The following is a 19,316-nucleotide window of genomic DNA, read 5'->3' as shown; positions in this document are numbered from 1 at the left end:
CCATGCTCTTTGATTAATAAAGTATATATGTATATATAATTTTCTACCAACCTTGTAAATAACTTTTTCTAATAGCATCTCTACGCATTAGAGCAGGTCGATTTTTTTAAGGCGAAATTTAAAAACTCTGAATAATCGGTTGTGTGGGAGATGTGTGATATAGTTGTTCGTTCTGACCGATTCCGACAAATGATCAATGGAATATCAAAATGCACCTACGTATTCAATTTCAATCGGATATCTCAAAAGCTGACGAATAAATTTGTATGGCCGCTAAAAAACATCGATTTAAAAATCGCTGACTCGGTTTTAAAACCATAGTCTCTTAGGAAAAGTTGTTCAGAATGATCAGTAGAACATTTCCCGCATACCAGATATTTAAATTTTTTCGGATATCTCAAAAACTGACAAATAAATGATCCCTGAACACTTATACTTAAAAATGGTTGGCTCAAAACCAGTTTCTGAACCATAGTATCTTAGGAAACGTTTGCTCAGAATGATCTCTAGAACATTGCCCGCATACGCGATTTTTCAATTTTTTGGCTCGCTGAAAATCAATCCGCTCTAATGCACACATCGAAATAAGAAGTTCAGCTGCACCGAAAAATTACCAAAAAACTTCCTGCTTATGCAAGTTCTTGCCGATAAAATTTGAAGCACAGCAGACAAACTTTAATTACATACCAAACAATTTGTTTGTGCAACAAGCCATAACCAGCAATTAGTAGTTACTTGATTTTTGTTTTGCTGATGTTGCATTGCCACACGCCCAGACCACTGAAAACCTGCAGAGTCCAAAAATTACATAATACAAAGAATTTCGATTTTTATTATTTCTCGTTGTTTTATATGCGATTTTTGCTTTTAATTCGGCATTACCGGACAACGGAAAAGACAACAAACCGGTTGACAGCGGAATTGGCCAAGTGACCGACGCATTGCAGAATCGCTTGCGAATGTGCAAACTGCATTTGTGTGCATATCTGTGTGTAGTAAAATGCAATACTCGCTCGCTGATTATGTAAGTTGTAAACTTGTACATTTTATTTGTAAGTATGTTTGTGTGTGCATTTTTACATTCAATTACATTCACGAGCTGCGCGCGCACTTTTGGCGAGACCTCCATCGGTTATCGGTTGACTAAACCGCAGCGTTTACGAGTCGGCAATGTTTTGTTTCACTGCCGGTTTCGCATTGACTGCAAACACTGTTACAATGCCCGTTGGAAATTGCGTAATCTTCAGCGTTGATTTTATGCCCATACACACACACATACATAAGCACACTGGGTTACAATGCCATGTGCGCGCCGTTGTAAGTAAATAAATATTTCGTTTTTGCTGCTTTTGAGGTTCCTACATCAAAGCATGGAAATCGTTAATGGGGTTAGTTGCAATCTCTGCGGATCTGTTGCGAATTTATAAATCATAAATTCATACGTCATTGGGGTCGGCATGTACACGACGTTGCAAGCACGTGCATGTGTATATATGTATGTGTGTAAGTACTCAGGCATGTGCATGACAAAACGCCTTAACTTTATAGTTAGTTGTAAAGTGCAAATAAAATGTTTTTCTTTAATTACGCATTTTATGGCAACCTTCAAGTTACTTTATTTCAAATAATTTTAATTTTTCTACTTCTGCTGGTATTATTTAGCAATTTTAACTAAAATGTATATCTCCATACATTTTACGATGGTTTATATTAAATTTTTAAGGTGTGAATCGCATTTTTCTTAGGTTTATAAATAAGCTGCCACAATATCGCTGCATTCCGTTTTAGTGACCAAGTACTAATAAAGAGTGAAATTGCTTTCAGATTCATGCAATCATGAACTCAATCACCAAATTACAAAAAAATAGAATATAATTGTAATTTTTCTTAATTCTGACAATTACTTAAATTTTTAGCTCCCAAACATACAGAGTGTTTACGCCAAACAATCTTAAGGGGTTACATGGGTTTCGCGGCTTCAAAGCATCGAACGATTTTTTTTTTTTGTTTTATTAAGTTCTATAACATTTCTAAAGTATTGTCCTAAATGCAGAAGTTGATTCGAGTAATAGTTTTGGAGATACAACCTTGAAAAATTGCGCCCTCGAGGTCAGCTTAGTTACTTAAAAGAACCAACGCATTTTTCCCGAAACTGTGCTTTCAAAGTCGGTTGTCAAGATTTCTCGCGAAGTACTCAAACGATTTTCATGAAATTTTACACAGGTCTTCGAAATATAATTTAAAAGGTCTTGAACGAAGGATTAGTTTTTTTTTCAATTCCTGTTCCTCTTTGTTGTGGTAGACACACGCGGTTATAGCCGAGTTTACAACGGCGCGCTAGTCGTTCTTCCTTTTCGCTATTTGGCGCAAATTGGAGATTCCAAATGTAGCCGGATCCTTCTCCTCCACCTCGTCTTTCCAGAGGGTGCGTTTAGTGTCGATTCGATCCACTGTCTCTTTTCGCGCGGTCGTCTATAATATCTCAAGATCGTTCCATTGAATGGCGATTCTCTCTTCTTTTTAGTTTTTGGATACCAAATTCAGACTGCTTGCTTTCGTGCTGTCAAAAGCAGTTTTGAAATCGACGAAGAGGTGGAGTGTGTCGATCCTCTTTTCACGGGTCTTTTCCAAGATTTGGCGATTCTCTCTTTTTGTGGATTAGGCAAAGCACATTTAAATTCCAATCGACGGGCATAATTTCGTCTTACCATATTCTAAAAAAAGCTGATGTATGCTCTATATCAGTTTTTTTGCCGACGTATTGGAATATGTTGTTCTTCAGACGGGTAATTGCTATTCGAACTTCTTCATGGTCGGGCAATTGAACGTTCGCTCCATCGTCATCGTTTGGGGAATCGGGTTCACCATCTCCTGTTGTTATGTTTTTTCAGTTTTACTTCATTTTATCCTGTAAAAAATTCTATTGTCTACGTGGCGGCACTTTTCTCAGTTTTGTATACTTTTCTCTGAAATTTTCGCAAAATCTTTGTAAAATATGCGTCTTTAAAATAATAAAAAGTTTCATATATCGGTGAACCATTTTTTCCGTCACAGCTTTTATAAACGAATTGATTTTCAATTCCATATAATTCCCAGGGGTGACTACGATCAGGAGGTAGTATTTCAGCCGTAGTCTCGCAAAACTGAGAAGACAAAGGTAACGATGAAATTTTTACTTCCATATTTTTCAGCAATTTCGCCATTAAAAATCTGGCTAGTTTTTAGCATTGTAGTATAGGTACCAATCATAGACTGCCTAGACCGGCTTTCAACAACTACAGAGAGACGAAATTTTCAGAAAACCAAAAGCTCACGAAACCAGACTCTAATCGTTTTCGATTCAAAAGATCTTCCTTACTATCTGCTGACAGTTTACCAGCGCTTACTGGGCTCACAACAGCACCAGCCGTCCAACAATAACTTGCAAGAGAACAACGGAGCGAAGAAAAACGATAGTACTTTATAGTTTCCAGCAAATATCGAGCGATATTTAAGCAGCTAGTCTGAAACGACAATTGATGAAGAGTTCACGTCAAAAGGCTTCTCCACCAAAGTTTCTCCAAAGCTACGAACTACAAACTACGAACAATCAAAGTTTTCAAATCTTGTGACATAAAAGTACGCAGCTTCAATGAGTCTTTTAGCAACCTTGGTAACAGTGAGTACTTAAGTATATACATACTACGTTAGGAAGAGTGTATAATAAAACGTACATTCAAGGGAACACCCAGTTTATGTACACTATATTTACATTTTTATCTTTTTTTCAACATCTTTACCTTCGTACATATATGCTTACAAATGCATGGATATGCACGTTTGGTATATATTTACACACACACACCTATTTTTGCTTCAATGTTGTCAAGCTTAATTAAGCACTGAAGTTCAACTTCTGTTACGGTTTAAGAGATTTAATGTCAAGTGTTTCATTCTTCCTCACTCATGCCTTGCTGCCTTTAAATGACGTAAGTATTTTCTCGCTTGGATGAATATCAACTGTTTAATCAAATGTGGCCTTCTCTTAAGATAATGGTGCATGATGATATGTGTTGTGGCTAAAATGCACATGGTGGTATATTTGTATGTATGTATCAATGCTGCACGTATCAGCTCGTTTTGCATGCGGTTTTCATGGACTGACGAAGGTAATGCCTGCGAATTTTTGGCGATCTTGCAGAAATATATACATACTTATAAGTATAAATTAATTTCACTAATTTAAAAAATTAATACTAATTAATTAACTACAAGTATGTTTATATTAAAAATAATTTGTACATTTTTTATTTCAAAAATGCGTTTTAACGGTTTATTATTAAAAAATATTAAATATAATACCCTGAAATTGGGTTATTCAAGTTCTGTAAATAACGTGTTTCGCACACTTCGCTCAACTTATGATCAACATAATCGGCCTACTGAGCGTACTATTCGCAACATCTTAAAACCCAGCATTCATTATTAGATAATAATCTACTGAATAGACTACGTCCAGCAAGCATTGAAGAAAAATCCGTCAAATATCCGCTTTTTTGCTATTTATTCAATGCTTTATAAAAAGTGTTACAGTGATCGACTTTTTAACAAAAAAAAATAAAATTTTGGTGAAAATTTCCCGAAACTTTTTTTCAAAAAGCTGTAATCGAAAAAAATCCTTCGGCCAAGTTTTTAAGAATTGTATCTCAAAGACTTGTGTAAAATTTCAAGAAGATCGGTTAGTCTAGCTACCCTCGAGAGCACAAGTTCTCAAGGCTGTATCTCCGAAACTATTACTCGGATCAGTTTGGACAATATTCTAGAGATATTGTAGAATTTAATAAGATAATAAAAAAAAAATTTTATACCCGTAAACCCATGTATCCCCTTAATAATAATCATTTCACCTCATAATAAAAAAAATAATAAATTATAATATTAAAAAAAAAAATTCAAATCGGGAAAGCGTAAATTAATAACAAAAAACTTCTTAATCAAATAAAACAAATATATGCCTTTTTTGTGATGTTTTTCTGTAGTTTATTTTTTATTTTTTTACATTATGATCTTATTATTCTTTAACGTTCCATAAATACCCATTTTTTTGTTTTCGTTCCTGCCAGCTGCTGTTTGATAAATATTTCATAATATTATAAATTCGCTACAACTATGGCTTATATCAAATACCCTTATACAACTAAGAAGAAAAATATGTGCTAAACATGCGCCAAACATTGCTGTTGTTGCTCGCTACTAAGCTTTTTTGATTTTTTTTTGTTTTAGGTGTTTTTTTAACATATTTTTCCTTTATTTTTAAATAAACGCAATTTTCTTTGAGTCAATGAGATGAACGTCCGCTGGACAAATAGTTTATTTTTGATTGTTGAACTGATGGATCGCTGGCAGCTGATAGTTGCTGTTGTTTACGGAGCACAAACTGCGAGCCCTTCAACTAATCCCAGCGTGCTCTGAATGTGTTAATACGCTGTAAAAATATATTTAATATTTAGAAAAATGCTTGATAAGTTGTTCAACGAAAACTATAAACAATTGCAGAAAATAAACAAAATAAATGATAAAATTGATTAGTTGCGAATGCCTAAAGGCACACAATTAATGGCGTGGCCAATAATAACAATTGATATAGTATGCATTTACACAATACTAAAAATGTATATACATGCATATATAGTATGTGTGTTGGTTGGTATAAAATGGCTTCACACTTGTGTGTAATTTCGCAAATAATTTTTACAAAAATATTTCAAAATTTCTTAATGAACAATTTGCGTACGGAAACTCACCGAAAATCCTTTGGCTTGGTGGCGACACAGCAGGCCGCTGCTTCGTAGGTATTCGCATATTTGTCGAGCGTTGACGTCATCTAGAAGCGAATAATTCAAAATTATTATATTTGTTTTGTAATTGCAGCAATGTATTTTGCAATAATAAATACAACAAATGTAAAATAAAATAAAATTGGTAAAATGAAAAATGTTTGAAAAAAAAATGCTTCGAGGAATTAGAAAATTCCAAGCTGCTTGTGAATACATTTTAGCATTATGATGATTTTCATATTTGCTATTAATTTTACAGCGCTAATGTGTACATATGGCATATACCATATACCAAACATATGTGTGCATCAGCACTGTGTTACAAAACTGGCTGGAAATATTTCTTTCCCTTGACAGCGCGCCAAAGAATGTTTTGCTGCGCTTTGTTAATTTAACAACTAATTTCGAATTTTGTTTCAATTAAACTTTTTTCATTATATCGCTGGCGCTTCAAATTGTATTTTGTAGGAATTAATGACCTAAATAAAGCTATTGCCAAAATCCATTAGGCCACTTGTAATGGAAAACATATGGAATTCATTCGAAATGTATACACTTGTAGGTTTGTTCAGGCACAAAAATATGTATTATAGATGTATTTATATTTGTATGTTCATAAGTTTGTATATACTATATATAACGAGTATTACGGGCTTTTGTAGTCGAGTGCGTGGCATATCGACATTTAATTAGATTCAATGCGTTAAAAATCAAAAAGTATAGATTTTTATTTGGATAAAAGAAAATGGTTCTTCAAGTGAATTTTAAAATATTTGTAATTCTCAAAGCGTTTTAAAGGGTTACATGGGTTTCCTCGGGCTAAAAACAACCTTTTTTCAACAATTTTTTTCGCATATAAAAAATTAAATATTTTATTCGAATTTTATTTGTTACAAACATACACTATTAACAAAGATATTCTGAAATTTTTGGAAAAAAATATTTTAAACTCGGCCATTGCGACGCCATTTCCGGTGACCCCTCGGAAAAAGATACGCCTGCGACGGCAGAATAACTTCTTAATGGATCGTCTAAGCTGAAAAATTAGTGATTTAGTTGAAACCTTAACATAGAGCTTGGGCAAAGGAAACAAAACTGAAAATTGGATTTTTGGCAGCTACTTTTACAAAAAAATTAAAATTTTAGTGAACATTTCGTGAATTTTTTTTCAAATAGTTGACCTGTGCAAAATTTCATAAAGATCGGTTCTCGAGAAATCTTGCCAAACCGATTTAAAAACACTGTTTCGAGTAAAACGCGTTTAAAGACGGGGCACTGAGTCCAGCTAGCCTCGATCGACCAAGTTCTTAGGCTGTATCTCTGAAATTATCACACGTTGGATCATTGAGAGCGGTGGAATATGTCCCGTCTCATCCGGCTGAAGGCTAGACATTTGAAAATACTAGCGTCTCATTATCCTCTGAGCGTGCTCAGCTTTTCGCCAAATTCTGAATACTTTTGCCATTTTCTGAAGATGGAATTTTAAGGGTAAGTGCCCTGCGATGACCCCATACAATGTTACTAAGCTCACTTTTGTCTAGAAGTAGGAGCTTTTGGTCTGTCCACCATCAAATTATGTCTCCAACTACGCCCGAGTGGACCAGATGCCCAGTTGACTACCTGAACTATTTTGTTTCACAATATTTTTCTGCAACACAATTGTAAACTAAATGCCAAGCAATGTTGCATGTAAAATATGAAAAGTAAAATGTACATAAAAGAGTACATAAAATGGCTATAAAAACCTAGCAGCTTGCTATTAAACGAAGATCACTGATTTTAAGAGCCACTTTGTCTGCCAACGTTTTAGTAGGTGTTGTTTACAAAATATATGACAAATATAAAATCTGACAGTTAATTGTTTGCAAATTTATTGCTGTCATTTTCTTCACAGTTCGCTCAGAAAGCATAACAGAATTTATTTATTAGAAACTACAGCTTTTATAAGCCTATAGACCTGCTCTGTTGTAATATTTTCGTATTTATATTTATACTAATAAATAAGTAAACAAATGTGTACCATTTGGTTGACCATTTTTTGCCATTTTTCCGCTAGAGACATTATTCCATCAAAAAATAGCGAATTTCTTCATTAAGTATTTTCACTCATTTTTGAACAGCTGTACAACTCAACAGTTGAACTTCCTTGAATTTAATTTTTTGGTTAAATGAAGCTTAAAGCCTCACCTTTCCAACACTATATGGTATGACACAATGTTATTGGTAGAACTGGAGATATACGACTGCAACGACATTGACAAAATACGAAAAGACTTTTTCGACTACTCAATATTTCTGCATTTTATGACATTTGACATATGTATGTAACTGTAGTTGGAAATTCTGAGATACAAAAGCAGTGGCTTGCTTGCTAATGTCTCTGCTGTAATTTTCCTGTATTTAGTTAAAGTCAGTTGCAAATTCTGTAGTGTAAGAGCATCGTCTAGCCTGCCGACGTCACTTTAGTCATTATTTGCAAAAGACAGTTAGTTGGCTGTTGTTGTTGTATTTACAGTTTTGCCTGGCAATTGTTGAGATTTTCAATTTGCACAGCTGTTTTTGGAGCTCAATTTCTTTTAGCAACAACAAAGCTTTGAAATGTTTACCATTCGGTGTCGGCGGCTTAACTTGTCACCATTTGGCGTCTGCTGGATTTGTATAATTTTCAACTTTTATTTCAAAAAGCGCACAAAAATTGCATACAGAAGTGTAGAGAAGACTTTTAAATATATTACGCTGCCAATTTCTGTATTTTTAGCTTAGGAATTAAATATATAAAGACAAAAAAAAAATATTTTCTTTTAATCTATGCCACGAAATACTTTGTTTTTCTGCTGAAATTTACGACTTCTCCGCAACATTTTAGTGTCGGTTTTTTAAATATAAAGAAACGCTAAAAATACGAACAAGTGACATATGGGTTATTATAGCAAACATGCTAACAATAAAAAACACTGAAAAAACGCCGACTAAAATTAACGAAAGTGAAAAAAAATTAAAAGTAAAAATTTTAAAGAAAAACAAACTTTGTGTATGAATTTCAATGTTTTTCTTCAAAAAAAAAAGAAAATAAAAAAAATAAAATAAAAAAATAAATACACTAAATGCTAAATTCTTCAAGCGCAACAAACATTCTAGGAGGAAAATTTCCAACGAAAACGTGAAAAGCCGACAATAGACCAATCTAAGCGGAGCAAGACATTTTACTACGTGACTAAAAATATGATTTATATATACACACATACAAATAAATATCGGCAATAAATAACGAAAAGTAAAATATATACATTTTTATGTATTTATGTATATATGTATATCTATATATCAGCTGCTATTGCACACGTATCACTCAAAAAGTTGACAAATTTCGTATCGAAAACGTTTCGAAATGCTGTTGAAAGCATTTTGGCAGCCGGATGGAACCAATGCTGCGCTGCAATGGTGTGTTCCGAATCGCCGCACGCTTGCACGGTTCCAAATTATGCAAATACATACATTCGCATAAGCGTACATAGACAAAATGTTTGCATGGATATTTCGAAAGTAAAAAACGCCTCATTAAATTTGATGATTTTTTGAAGCGACTGAAAAACAAATATATTCGAAATCATGAAATGAGTTCATTAAAGATCCAAAACAATTTTTTTTTTTTGAAAAATCAATAATAAAATTTTGAAAACTTGGCAAACTTCCTGCGTATATTTGAATTATTAATAAAAAAAGGTCTCAATTTCGTTTTGATTTCGAGTGCATATCGAAATGATATAATTTCGCTATTTTTAGCAAAATAATCACAAACAACTTTGTGAATTGCTTACAGCTGCTAGCCCTCACGAGATGAAGTCACGCACTGGCGCAACCGAAATCTCTTTATTCACACCAAATGTCTAACTCGGAGGTTAGTACTTACTTACTTAGCTGACAATATAGGCCCTCAATACCTCTATAATTTTTTTGTTTTAGTGTTCCTAACTGGTATCGACGGTCCGCTAAACTTGCTTTCATACCATGTATGAATTGTTTATTCAACTTTCCCATAAGAATCCTCATTCGAAAGATCTGTGTAATCGGATCTTCGTAAATCCATCGTATAGTCCAACGACAACCTTATATTCTTGGCATCAGCATTTAAACTCGATTATTCGAATATGTGGTTAGTTTCATCTCAACTTCTGAGAAATATTTTTAACAGATAAGTCCGCTTTTGTTACACTCTCTGATTCTATTTGGGGTCGGTGATAAAAAATTTTTCAGAATGCCAAATGCCATGAGTGGAATAAGACTTTGTGGAGCATCAAATAATTTCAGACGATGACTTCTTATGGATCATGGATGTATGGCTCAAAACTTCGGAACTTGGAAGGTTTAAAAAAATCTCATAAAACTCCGAAACTGTAATAGGAAAGTTGTTTAAACTTCTTAGGGATCATTGATGTATGGTTCAAAACTTCGAAACTGTAGTAGGGAAGTTGTTTAAAAACATTGACCTCGTGAGCAGAGAAAGATTTGGACTTTTAGCTTTAGTATGTAATCTGTACGTATGTTATTTCTACGAAGAGTTTAACGGCATCGGTTCTCAAGGGGAATGGTCACAGTGGATGCAGTCTTGCGAGTTTACGATTGGATCGGTATCTAACTTCAAAAAAAAAATAGTAACTTCGAAATAAACTTAGGGTATTGAAACCTTTCCTAACCTTCCATGTACATTTCCAACAATTTAATTCTTTTGATACAAAATGGAGATGGAATTTTACAAAATATGCCAACAATTTTTTTTAAGAATATAGTTAATACTAGTAATAAAATAAAAAAAAAATTAAAAAATTAATTTAATTTTTAAATATATTTTTTTTAATTTAAATAATTTTTTTAAGAATTTTATGAGTTAAAAAAAGTTATAAAATAAAAATCTAAAAAAAATTAATTTAACTTTTAAATATATTTTCTTTAATTTATATAATTTTTTTAAGAATTTTATAAGTTAAAAAAAGTTATAAAATAAAAAACTAAAAAAAAATTAATTTAATTTTTAAATATTTTTTTTATTTATAAAATTTTTTTAAGAATTCAATAAGTTCATACTAGTAATAAAAAAATAAAAAATAAAAAAATTTAAGTTAAATAAATTTTTTTTTTAAATAATTAAATTCGACTCACCTCATTTTCTGACTAAACGAACGCCATTTCTTTGTTGACATTTGTCCTTATTTTACGAATTTTAATGTTATTTGGAATTGCTTTTACGCGTATTAATTCTATTATGTAAGATGGTGTTCTTGGTGTTGCCAGATTACACGATGATACCGTTAATTAATTGCTCCAAACTATTTTCCATGAATTTGATGGTGTTAAATAAAAAAAAAACTGACGAAAATGTCGTACCCAACATACACAGGATATGTATGCTTGTATGTATGTATGTGTGTGTGTATTTTAAGTGCGGGTGCCGACAAAAATATTAATTAGATGAAAATCATGTCTAGATGCTGCTATTATTGTTGTTGTTAATAATAACGCGTTGGTGTTTTAGAAAACGGCTTCATAGAAAGCCCACAGCAGGCCCAACAGGAAGACCAGGATGAGGAAAGTGGTGAACAGACTCTTGGCTTCATTCATGTTTTTGCTGTTGTTATGTTGGTTTTTGTTGTTGATTGATTTTTAAAGCTATACGATATGTGTGCGAAAAATAAGTATAAAAAATTATAAAATTTTTTGATCAAAAGCTGAGTTTTTGGATGGAAATTTAAATACTTTTGCTTATGCTTAAAAAATTAAAGAAAATTTACAAAAAATAGCACTATTTTAATTTTAATTCGAAATTTTTATGTCCTTAGAGATGATGCGTATGTTTGTATGTATGTATGTGTACGTATATTAATTTTTTATATAAATATTTTTGGGTATTTAGCAATCACGCACCGCTAACGGTAAATAGCTTAATTGATCGGATCACACCGTTCGTACCGAATGCCTCTGAAAAACTGGCAATCGCATCTGCAAGAATTCTCCACAATGACCGGCGCCGCTTAGCAGCACACCGCACGGAATCGTAACGGTATTGAATTGAAAGTGTGCCGGCGGCAGCCAAAGGAATTACATATGCGCACAGCGCATACCTATATATGTATGTATGTATGTACACTTGTACATTTGCTATAAACATAGAAATATTAAATATATGAATTTATGTTCGTATGTAAAAGCCTGCGAACTGGCGAACTGTGTGGATTTGGCCGAAAATATTTAAATATGTATCTATATGTATGTATGTATGTCCAACCCATACAAACACACACACACATTTTGGCCACAATCATGGGATCATTGGCGAGCTTTCGTTGCTTTCCAACAAATCCGCTGCTTTCGTCGCGGCCAAGTGCGTGTGTACGCCGCTTGGAGCACGAACGGCTTGCCGGCGGCCTTTAGCCAAATACCGTTAGCAGCGGATGTGTAATGACCGAGCAGGCGTTTGCCGATTATTGACATGGAATTGTGGCGGATCGGTTTTGATTTTGTGTGGGCGCAAAAGATCTTCATACAAGTTGTTGCACATAAAATTTTCACATTCAAAAGGAAAATGCCAATTTCGTTTCATCCGCTGGCAGTGAAAAAAAAGAAAATAAACAAAGAAATTGTATGCTTTAGCAAAATTGGAAATAAACGAGCGAAATTTTGTACAACACAAGCTTACGGAGGCTGCTGTAAGGGATTTTTGAGATTTTAAGGCGTTAAGAGATTTTTCAACTGTCTTTATCAAGAGGATACCCACGATTTCTCATGTTATAATGAACCGATTTAGATAATCTTCTTTTAGACTTGCCTATTACCGGCTAGGTCATGTCGTTCGACACAGTACCCGCCGGGGGAAGCAGAGGAAGAGGAAGACCTCCCCTCCGTTGGAAGGACCAACACAATCGGCCTTCTGAGTGTACTATTCGCAACATAATCACCTATCTTGAGACCCAGCATTCTTTATTGGCTAAGATTCGACCGAATAGACTACGTCCAGCACGTAGTGAAGAAAATATAGCAGCCGTAGCTGGGTGTGTACACGAAGGCCGTGGAGTGTGGATTCGGCACCGTTCGCAGCAACTCGGACTGACGTATGAAATAACTTGGCGCATTTTACATCGAGATCTTAAACTGAAAGCATACAAATTACAGCTATATTCCCGCATTTGGGACAAAAAGCAACCTGAAGAGATTCAAGAGCTGCCATTTCAGCCAGAAAAAACAAGGTTTGGTGTGGTTTGTGGGCCGGTGGAACAATCGGTCCATATTTCTTCAAAATGATGTCCGTGAGAACGTAATCGTCAATGGCGGCCATGATAACCGACTATTTGATGCCTGAAATTAAAGCTCGTGATCTCGGCGACATTTGGTTTCAACAAGACGGCGCTACTTCCCACATATCGGATCAATCAATGGATTTATTGAGAGAACACTTCAGTGAGCAGATAATTTCACATTTTGTGCCGGTCGATTGGCCACCAAGATCGTGTGATATCACAACGTTAGACTTTTTTCTTTGTATATATGTAAAGTCTAAAGTCAATGCGGACACTCCCGCTTCGATTCAGACCTTTTAGTTAAACATCACGCATATTTTCCAGTTACCAGCCGAAATGCTCGAGCGAGTCATCGAAAATTGGACCCAACGGTTGGACTATCTGAGGCGCAGCCGGGTCCAACATTCGAAAGAGATAATCTTTAAAAAATTAATGCCAAAGAATGTTCTTTCGAATGATTATAAACTTTCCTCATTCAATTTTAAGTTTCTGTGTTTTTCTTTAAAAAAGTAGGGAACCTCGAAATGGATCATGTAGACGGTTGTACGTAATTTTTTTGGGTAATTTACTAAGACAACTAAATATTATATTATGTAGAGATGCATCCAAATAATTTCCAATTTCCTTAGATAACTCTAAAATATTTTTCTGTAAGTTTATCGAATTAATTATCGACGTATGAGATGGTTTGAGGTTCAAAATTAAAAATTCTGACATTGGTTACTGCAAAAGAATGATATATATATATCCACCGATCTGGCTGCTTATGCCACATAAATAATATATGATGGAATAATATTTCAAAATACAAAACTCCCATTAAAAAATATACGAAAAAACTGCCAATTAAGAAATTTAGTCAAATACGTGCCCACACTGTCAAAATGACTGTCATTATGCTAAAGAAAAGCTGGCAGTTGACAGCTGGCTGTCATTTCTAAAATGGAAAAGCAAAGTTTCCGTATCAAGCGAATATAAGTACTTAGAATAGCAGCAACCCTCGTACATTTTTGTTGCAAAAATATCTATGTGTTCATGTATGCCAAAATTTTACGAAACTCGCATCCATTGGTGGGAGCTAAACCTCTGGAACTAGAACCAACATAAACACAAACAAAAATAAATATGTTTTTACATACATTTTCTTGAGGTATTTATTTATATGGTTCGAGATTTTCTCATTCTTTTTGCCGCCCCATATAATTATATGCATACATATCATCGCCTAACGAATAATTTTGACGTATGCCCACCATTATAATTTGTTTACAGCATAATGCGGTAATCGTTTATATATTTTTCGCTTTATTGCTTTATTTGTTTAACACAAAATATTTGAAAAATAATATAGTTTTCGACTCCCCGTTGAATTAGAATTTTTTCGTTGGGTTGTTTATAAGAACTCAATTATCAATTTCAATTCCATTAGTGTTTATAAAGATTGACAAATTGATTTGTGCATATTTAATTGGCTATCCATCGCATTAGCAGCGTGTTGCCGAAAACTTGAGATATAGCAGAAGAAATGTGAAGATCTCTTGGGGTTTCTTTTGATACAAAAAATTAAGTATTACTGAAATTTTCCTTTCATGCAAAGAAATGAATGAATGAAGTGAATCGTGAATGTGTATCTGTATATGTATATGTACGTATAAATATATATATTTTCTGTATATAGTTATTTTTAGCTTAAACTCAAAATACCCTTAAATAAACCTACCTTTTCTAATACTAGACACTCCATATCCTTTATACTTTATGTACGATCGCAAGTAAGACACCTGTGATCGCTGTTGTTGTTTTTGTTTTGATTGATTTCCAGCTTAAAAGATGGCATACAACAGCCAGAGAAGGATCAGTAGCACAGCCAAAATGGCAAAAGTGGACATCAAGCTACGGACTTCACTCATTTTTAACTGCAAAATAAGAAAAAATTTATGATAAAAATTTTACCTAAGAAGTCTTATTTAATTATTTTATGAGTTCAGTCTACCAAATATACATGACAATTGCTGCTAATCAGTCGAATTTATTCTCAAATTCTTCAAAATTATATTACTTGCTGCCAACAGACTTGTTCTGTAAGCAACTGGTAGCGAAGTCAGCTCTTAGACTGAGGGAATCCTACCTATTATCCGCCAGTAACAGGGACCATTCTATAATACTTAGTAAGTTCTAAACAATATGACGGATTTTCGAAACCCTATAGAGAACGATGGGAAAGGTCCAAGGTGGACAAGGGCGCAGGGATAAGCATCTATACAGATGCGTGCAAAACTAGATATTCCAGTGAGAGATGGTGTCTTTTCAGATACTACCAAAGTCGCCTTCCGTTCACCAGACCACTGCAGTGTTTTCCAAGCGGAGATCACAGCAATTAAAGGAAGCCTTCATGTTCTGACAGGGAATGTACTCACAACAAGGAATATGTATATTTATATATACAGATTGCTAGACGGCTTTAACATCACTAAAGGCTCTTAGCGCTTCGACAAAGTTAGTGAAAGAATGCATTAACCTCTTAGTGAGTCTAACATCTTATTTCACGATAAACCTGCAATCGGTTCGAGGTTATAGTAGGGATAACTAGCCAGAACAGGCACAACGCTACAATTAGATTGCAGAAAACAGGGTATTTATATGCCTAAAACATCTTCTAAGCAAACCTGACGATTTGTATAGGAAAAGACATCGCAAATATCGGTCGAGGGTTTCTTGGCGACTTTTCAGAGTTTGCACAGATAAAACTTTTCGTACTGACATCATCAGAAACACTGTGTGGTTCACAGAGGAGACAATAGAGTGATCATAAAGACGTGACCCTTAAAATTAATTGTGGAATATTGATAGTTAGAACACATTTTTGTATTACATACTGACAATTATCGATAATACTTCTTGCATTGAAAACTTTCTCACTTAAGGAGATATCTTTAAGAAATTTGGCATGGGTTTTTATTTAAGTCAATAATGCAATCTCCATAGAAGTCGTTTAGATTGGATCACTATAGCATATATACATAAGTAGCTGCCATACAATGACGCAACAAAATCAAGTGCCTCTACGAAATATTTTGAATTTGTGAAGGGTATTATATGTAGCTTCGTTTTTTTCTTGTTTTTCATTAGCAGTTTCATTCATAAACTAACTACTATTTTAATGCCCGTTTAAACTCTTTTTCTTCGTTCTCCTCGAAAAATAAAAGCTTTAGATATCATAAAGCCTAGGACATTTTTAAACAGATGGATTAGAGAGTACAGGATTGTCTCAAGTTGTAGAGTATAGGATCGTCATTATAAGAAATATTAAAAAAAATTAAATGAAGGAAGTGAAAGTCCCAATTGATTTTTCTAATAAGGAGATTTACTTTCTACCTTTTTGTAAGAAAAATATATTAACCCAAAATAATATGCAAGTAAAGCAACTGAAAATTCTGTCAGCCAATGAGGCTGAGATCACTTTATCATAATTTTCAGTTCACTATTTTCAGTTAAGATCAGTCAGATCCAATAAATAAAGAAATACTGAAAAAAAAATGGTTTTTTTTAGTAGCAGAAAATTTATAATGGAAATATCGCAGAATTCGGCAGAATTTATTAACGCCGGCATAATTTAATAAATATAATAAATAGAATATAAATAATAAAATTCCTCAGTAGCCTTTACAACGAAACTATTTTAAATATTTGCAATATACAAGACAAATTTATGAATCAGTCATCTTTGATGTGACCTTCAAGTTTTCTTAATCTTCAGCAATAAAAAGTAGACAAAAAAAAATTTATTAAAAATAAAAATTATGAAATTGCTTGAAGCTTCAAAAATCTCTGTTTAATATCTGTGGTATGCCTTATTCGCGCACCTAATTATAATTTTAGCTAATCAAAAGCTTTCATACGCTCTTTTTTTATGAGAAAGATAATCATAATTTATAAAAATATATAAAACTCGACATTTGGACTGATTTTATTGGAAGCGCGCCAAATATTTGCGCTGCTACTTTTTTGTTTATATAAAAAAAACCGAAAATTGTATTACTTTTTGAAAATCAAAGTATTTAACTTTGGTCGACAGAAGCGCATTAAATGGCGGGCCGACACCCACACGACACGCGCGCTGGCGAAAGGCGTTTAAAAAAGCAGAAATTGTATAAAAAAAACGTTAAAAACGCAAACGGTATGCAAGTACAAGCAATAAAATTGGAAAATTTGCATAAAAATCGAAACGAAATGCCTTTGCGTTGAAGAGTGGCAGGAAGCGGCGGAAAAGTTTCGGTTTTATTAAAAAATATATAATTTTTACCAAAAACAAAATTTCTTTTACATCCAAAAAAATAGGCAAATACATTTTTTTTGGATGTAAAGGAAATATTTCTTGCAAAAAAAAATATAAAAACAAAATTATTTTTACAAAAAAATTAAAAAAAAAAATAATGTTTTTCTAAAAATATTTAAAAAACAACAAGTTTTTTCAAAAAAAGATTTCTCTTACATCCAAAAAAATATGCAAATAGCATTTTTTGGATGCAAAAGAAATATTTCTTGCAAAAAAAAACATTTAAAAGAAAATTTATTTTTACAAAAAATAAAAAGATAATGTTTTTCAAAAAATTATTTAAAAACAAATAATTTTTATTAAAAAAATTTTTCATTCAATATTTCATATTTTACATCCAAAAAAGTATACAAATAAACTATTTTTGTATACTAAAGAAAAATTATTTTATTATTATTATTATTAATTTATATTTTTTTCAAAAAAATTATAAAAAAAAATAATGATATACATAAATACCTAATAAATTTAAATAAAAATAATTTTTTTAAAAAAATATTTCCTTTAAATCCAAAAAAGTATACAAATAAACTTTTTTACATACATACATAAAGAAAAATTTTTTTTGGAAAAAAGTTTTTTATACATACATTTTATATGCAAAAATTAAAAAAAAAAAATTTTTTTAATGTAAAGAAAATATTTTTTGCAAAAAATTAAAAAAAAAATAATGGCTTTCAAAAAAATATTTCCTTTACACCCAAAAAAAATTTGCATATTTTATATGTATAAAATATAATATTTTTCATTGGCGCCGCCTTAAGTGAGACCATTTAAGTAACCATTCAGCAGGTCTTATATAAAAAAAGATCGTGCATTAATATATACAGCTACATAATATGAGATATATTTGTATTTTATATAAAAAAATGCACCGTTAATTTTATATTCAAAAATATATAATTTTATAATATACATATGTATGTTTATGTATATTTTTAATTAATTTTATAATATATATATTATTTTATATTCTCACACACCTTTTCTGTAATTCACACTTGAATTGAAAAAAACTTTGAAACTTTTTTTTTGATAATTTGCTCTGAGAGCTAACAACTGTTGGTTTGAAGACTTCGGGTCTAACTAAAAATCCTTTGCATCTATATGGTTCAATGCAGGGGTAAATATTTTCAACAACTTTAACATTCACTCAAGTGCTATACTCAAGCGCCACAAATACATACTTATAAATAAATATATATGTATTTACTAACATTTATGCACATAATAATACACATACTAGATTTAAGATGCTGCAAATTGCTTCTTGTTTTTTTTGAAAAAAATAAAAAAAATACACCAGTGTATAAACATTTTCCACACACTCTTGTGTTTAGTCAAATCGATGTGTGTTAAAAATTGGCAAGTAAATAGACTAGAATATAAAATAGCATTAATTAACAATAGAAAAATGGAGAAACGAAACATTTGTGGCCAACAACAAGTACAAGTATGTATGTACATATGTATGTGGTTTGTCCAAGCGACACTTTTGTGTCAAGCCAACAGCAAAAGATCCATTGCATATAAGCAAGCAAGAAAAGTAAAGAAAAAACAATAAAAATCGACATAAATATGTGTACATGCAGACATACATACAATATACATACATGCATGCATACAAACATTCATAAATATATTTTATACTTTAAAAAATATATACTATATTAAAGCAACTAAAAGTAAATAATTCTTTTTTGCTGAAAAAAATAAAGAGTACCTAAGCAATATATTAAAATTGTACAAAAAAGTGTCAAACTTTTTTTCATTTTTTTTTCTAACCAATATATGTACTTGCCAAGCACACGGTTGTGTGCGGCATTTTTTGGGCGCGTCCGGTGTCAGTCGCCACATTTGCGTTAATTTTTTTTC

General features: G+C 32.5%; 1 long non-coding RNA gene across 2 annotated transcripts; it reads right to left on the bottom strand.

Annotated features, from left to right (window-relative positions):
* Positions 1-4,991: 4,991 nt before the first annotated feature.
* Positions 4,992-18,515, bottom strand: LOC126752888 (uncharacterized). 2 transcript variants are annotated; one of them, XR_007666050.1, is made up of 5 exons: positions 18,425-18,515; positions 14,826-15,021; positions 10,974-11,480; positions 5,784-5,863; positions 4,992-5,464 (listed from the first exon to the last, which is right to left on the bottom strand). It is a non-coding gene; the product is annotated as an uncharacterized LOC126752888 (long non-coding RNA). The 2 variants fall into 2 exon arrangements; XR_007666051.1 differs by lacking the exons at positions 14,826-15,021; positions 18,425-18,515 and adding an exon at positions 11,736-11,817.
* Between the last annotated feature and the right edge of the window lie 801 nt (positions 18,516-19,316).

The sequence above is a fragment of the Bactrocera neohumeralis genome, chromosome 3 (genome assembly GCF_024586455.1).
Source record: "Bactrocera neohumeralis isolate Rockhampton chromosome 3, APGP_CSIRO_Bneo_wtdbg2-racon-allhic-juicebox.fasta_v2, whole genome shotgun sequence".
Classification (NCBI taxonomy): domain Eukaryota; kingdom Metazoa; phylum Arthropoda; class Insecta; order Diptera; family Tephritidae; genus Bactrocera; species Bactrocera neohumeralis.
The sequence above is the reverse complement of the archived record's forward strand: the minus strand, read 5'-3'. Positions and strand labels throughout refer to the sequence as shown.